Source organism: Opisthocomus hoazin, chromosome 20 (genome assembly GCF_030867145.1).
Source record: "Opisthocomus hoazin isolate bOpiHoa1 chromosome 20, bOpiHoa1.hap1, whole genome shotgun sequence".
In the NCBI taxonomy this organism is placed as follows: Eukaryota; Metazoa; Chordata; class Aves; order Opisthocomiformes; family Opisthocomidae; genus Opisthocomus; species Opisthocomus hoazin.
Window position 1 is genome coordinate 17,661,108 of NC_134433.1, and position 5,659 is coordinate 17,666,766.

Consider the following 5,659-nt stretch of genomic DNA (forward strand, 5'->3'; position numbering starts at 1 on the left):
TCCAAGGGGTAGATGTAATTTCAGAAGGCAACGGTGGAAGGGGGGGGGAAGGGGCGTGGGCACGGGCTTGTTCACAGCTGCTCAGGGCTGTGGAGGCCTGAGGGGGGCGGGCGTGGTGGGCTGCGGGCGGGGCCACGGGAGCGAGACGGCCGGAACCGGGCCGCGGCGCCGGTGCGGGGAAGGGAGGGGAAGGAGTGGGAGGTGGGGTCCGGGAAGGAAGAGAAGAGGAGCGGTGAGTATCTGGTCTTTCCCGTGTTGCTTGGATGATGATGCCAAAATAAGCACAGCTTATCTCTTCCAGGGGGAGCACTGAGGCAAAGGGAGAGGGGAGTTGTCTCTGGGAGAACAGAGACAGAAGGACGCACGCATGCGCCTTTAGACCCTCATGCTGAAGGCTCACATGTCCCTTCATACACACCAACTTGCACATGCACCCACCATACTCACCCTCGCGCTCAAGAGTTTCCCACGGTGGGCTGCGATTCAATGGGCATTAATACTAAGCTGCCAAATCATCCAGCAGATCCAGTGTGTGTGCATGCGGGATGAGATACACATCTGTCAAACTAGCCAGCGCCACGATGGGGAACGCTCTCAGGTTTATTCTTTGTTGCCTGCTGCAGCACAAGACGATACCTCATGCATAAAGCCTCCCAGGAAAGGGAAATCTGGAAGATATTTTAAGCAAATTTACACCATCAGAGTTAGCCTATATGTGTTCAGCACTTTATGTCAGGTAGCTACAACTTTTTTGGTACCATACAAGATTTACCATATTACTGAATCATTGCCTCTTGCTCTCAGGAACGCTGCATTCGCATGCAAAACTAATTCACTTAAACACACATTTACAAGCATGCCTAGACTCCCAGATGTTTGCAGAACACTACAGAGATAATCCCTGCAGGTCTGTGTCAGAACCCTCTACGAGTGAAGCAGGACAAAGATGCATGCTGTAATTTAAAGGTTTTTTCATTTGATAATTTTTGTATGTACAAACTTAGGCTCCTCTGTGGACAGGTGTATGTGTGTGTATTTGTATGTACTATTTACCCATTTATCTAAGCTACCAATAACTTTAAATACCAACTTAGCTCTTCCTTTTTTCCAGTACCACTGTATGTATTCCTTTCCTTGCCCTCCCTTTCTCTTACCCCATGCTCTTTTGTGGGACCTATTTTACAGCACTGAAACATTACTGTAGAAAAATGCCAATGTCTTACAAGATGTCTTACAATGTCTTACTGCTTTCTTACAGAAAGGAGTCATCATTTAACAGTTGTTCACAGATATTCTCTTAATACAGCAGCAAATAGCTGAGCCTATAAATGTAGAATGATTAGGGAAAGTTGGAGAAATTCTGCCTCGACTTTTAACCCAACCTCCAGGTTGCAAAGGGTTTAAGTCAGTATGTGTAAAACCCTAGAGCAGTAATAATAGAAGTCAATTACCACTTGCTCATAGGTCATTTCTTAACATATACAACCTTATCTGACAAAAATATATATGTGTGTGTGTGAATACTAAATTTTGTGGCTCACAGCTATCAGCTATGAGCTAATGGTACTAATACCATAATTCTTTAGAAAATATTCCTCCCTCTGCGGTAAAGATTTCCATTTTTACAACATTTTTTAATTGCTAAGGAAAGCTTATACTTTTTCACAGAATATTAGTCTAGTTGAAAGTTCACTTTTCTGACAAAAGGTGTTTTTAAAGAAAATTTTCAACCCACTCTCAGCGGGGTCTAGCAGAGCCAAGAAAATAAAAGTCTTTTATGGTTTCCAGACTCAGCAACCACAGAATTAATTACTAAGGAAAGCTTATACTTTTTCACACTAAGGAAATTTTTTAATTACTAAGGAAAGCTTATACTTTTTCACAGAATATTAGTCTAGTTGAAAGTTCACTTTTCTGACAAAAGGTGTTTTTAAAGAAAATTTTCAACCCACTCTCAGCGGGGTCTAGCAGAGCCAAGAAAGTAAAAGTCTTTTATGATTTCCAGACTCAGCAACCACAGAATAATCACAAAACCCTAGTATTTTTAGAACTGCATCTCATTCATGCATTTAGAACAATTTACAGTACAGGTTAGGATACCAACAATTCAGGTACTTCCTGATCTCTCAGTAAATTTAAGTACAGCTTTCACTCTGTCTCTCTGCCCTGCCACAAATTGGCTTCATACTTCAGTAGTGTAGAACCACACTCACCTTTGTGTTCCCATTTGAAATCTCCTCCTTTTGAGCTCTTGCAGCTCGACACAGCATGGGAATATATTAGTCTCCAAAAGCCTCTCAAAACAGATAGTATCGTAAGTGAACACCAGAAGTGAAGCCTGAACCAAATGATACGATTCAAAGACGGAAAGACAACACTCAGATTCTCAGAGCTTAAATTTACCTGAGATATTTTTATGCCCAAATCACACTAGGAATTTGATGTTCATGTCTCCTTCCCTCTCTATCTCAGTATCTGATGCTCTTTTTCTTCAATAAAATCCTATCAGGAAATAAGATTTATTTTGAAGTACAAGCAATTAAGGACCTCTTTTCAGGTCTGAGCCACAGTCCAAAGACCACGATCAATGTGTGTTTTTCTGTTCATGAAGTCTCAATAGTTCCCCAAGTGCTCATGTTTACCACTTTTTAGAATCAATCTGGAGTACTAGAAAGAAAGAATAACTGTCCTAGAACAGCAGAAACATGCCATTTCATTAAAACAAATTCTGTTTCCTTTCCTCCATTTCTCCAAACAAGGCTTCTTGACATTTATCTACTATGATGAAATAAACTCTCTTCTGCCAGCAAGAAAGAGGTCCCAGTTATTGTGTCTTCAGACATGATTTAGAACCTTGAAGAATGTACAGTTCATGCTAAATTAGCTGGTAACATGGCTTGGCTAGATGTCATGGGGAGGATGAACAAATAATATTAAAAACGTGCTGTGGTTACATCTAGGATTTCTAGATGAAGGATAGCCTGACTGAAGATATTTGGCATGTAGGAAACTTAGACAAGGACTAGAAAATCCTCAAAATCTCATTTGGCAAAATCTCCCACCAAAAGAAGAGGAAACACCCAGGAAAACCTGACTTATGATAACCCTGTCAATATTCTATTAGCAAAGGTCCAAATACTACAGCCTACAGTAACACAATAGTTTGAACAATTTCTGTAGCAATATCACACGTGTTTTTTGTAAGGGCCTTACGGCGTTTCTAGAGTATCTAATCTACCCTGCAAGCAAACCAGCATCCATGGAACATATCACATTCCGCAGCCCATCTCAAATAGCCAGTTTAGCTGTCTTCAGGCAAGCTTCTGCTTGGAAAACTGTCCTTGAAAAATGGTACAGCTGGGCACCAAACTAAGGAAGAAACAAAAATATTTAAGTCCAGAACAAAATATATTCAATTTATGTATAGAGGAGTTTTGAGTTTGTCTTTAAATACATGCCAGTCCAACACGCCCGCCATAGGCTTTGATAAACAAGTTTGAGTTTTCTCCATCTGGTGCCCCACCAGGAGTGATAATGTACAACAGGCTACCAGATGCCTGTTTCGTCTTCTTTGTAAATCCACTGCCCTCAGTGGTCCTGATCAGGAACTATGGACTAGAGCAATACGAGTCACTGATCCTCATGCAAGTATGAATAATCCTTTTGAAAATTGACCTGCGCCCAGTAGAACAACTAGGGTGTGCAACAGTTACACGATCATTTTCCTGGCATTGCCTAGGGAAGTTTGTCATATTGCATTTCTAAGCAGAGAATAGAAACACTTCCACAAGTCTTAATAGACTCCTGCAAAGATGGAAAAGGGGAAAGAGAAGAAAGAAAAGAAAGAAGCCTGTCTCATTTGACTGGGGAACAGGAAATAACACTCTATTACATAATCTATTAAATGTTCCAAGCTTTATTTCACATTAAAGCTCAATGCCAATGGTTTTATATGTGTGTGTACTGTTGTAAAAATCTGTGTAGCTGTTCTGGGAGATCTGCACTGATCCGTTGCTGTAATTTTTTTTCTGAAGTGGTTCAAATCTGACATTGACACAGTGCTCTAGTACAACAATACAAAACTAGAATAGTTCAGTTTGCGGTGCTAAGATTGTTTTCCTTGTGGCTTGAGAGTGAAAATCTGGCACATCAAACAGGCCACAAGACTATCCAAATTAAACTTCATCCAACCAATTGAATCCACTCCTGTAAATGCAGTAAGCAAATTTATATCCAAGCGTTTGGATTTAAATCATTTTGGATTACCTGCTAGCATATATAGAACATGATAAAACTGGTGATTACTCAATCACTGGCATGAAATGGACTTAAAATAAATATAAGTCAATATTGGTCGGCAAATTCTGCATGATCCAGAGGCTCCCTTTGACATGTATATTTGAGCTTCAGATTTGTGAAAGAAAAAATTGCTTTCTTCTAGTGTTGGGTGCTCACAGATTACTTCCACTGCATAGTAAACTGCTTTTCATGGTATTTTAATAGCACTGTGGTGTTACAAATTCATGTGTAACTATAGTATCGTTTTGCGAGAATGCATTTAAAGAGTATGCTGAAATATGTATTTCAATGGCAAATGGTGACAAGAATATAATGACCACGCACATTATCGGTGCTTTCTTTGGAGATTTAAAGGGTCACTTCTTAAATATGCATGAAGTGGTATAGCTCCATTGAATTCAGTGGAAGGAGGATGAGCTACATTGGATGAGGGTCTTATGACCTCTCTGTAAATCACCGAGGGAATTTTTTAACACTTTGGATCTGATCTAGACATTCACTTGGTGTAATCATCTGGAAGATGCTTCTGTTTTATGTTGGTGTGAGGGGAGTATTGAGCTATCTCTTTAAAGGTTTTTGAAAGTTTAAAGGCTTTTACAAACTGACATCCTTCCCATCTTGTTAGCCTCCACCATCTACCCATCTCTCTGTTACTGTTTTCAGGAACTGGGAAGCTCAGAGGGATGCGATGGAATTTCCTTTCAGTTCTCCCCTGCAAGGCACAGGGCTGGGAACAGAATAAAAGCTCAGATTCAGCAACTGCTATCTTTGTTTTTCATTGTCAGCAGAGCAGGATGATGAAGAGTTCAAAATGAGGCTTTCAACTCTTGTCATAGATTTTCTCAGGCCGTGGGTCTGTTTTCTCTCACAGGATTTACATCAGTGTGAGCACTGACATCATATTACTTATCTCCTTTGGAACAGGCTGAGGTTCCACACAGACCCTTCCTCTACTCCTTCCTTTTAACCTCCAATATTAGCATTTCCTCCAGTCCTTTCCAGTTTTGTTCTGTGGCACCCTCAGCGGTTGTCAGTGTTAAGCCATAGTCTTCAATCCCCACCTTGCAAACAATGTCTGCCTTATGAGACCTGAGATTACTGCTTTCACACTACATTACACAGCTAAGGCCCAGGCCAACTGAGGAGAGAAGAGTGGTGGCCTGCAGTGAGTTACATGCTCAGCATTGTTGCCTAAAGGCCAGCATAGTTGAAGGGACACAGGCTTAACTGCATCTGTGCTGAGCAGCAGCCAGAGAGAGCGAGCCTTTTAAGCAGATCTGTAATTTGAAGGAGCCCAACTGAAAGGCAGCCTGTCTCTGGATGCAGCCATCGCCTGTTCCCTGCTGCAGGATGTTGGCAT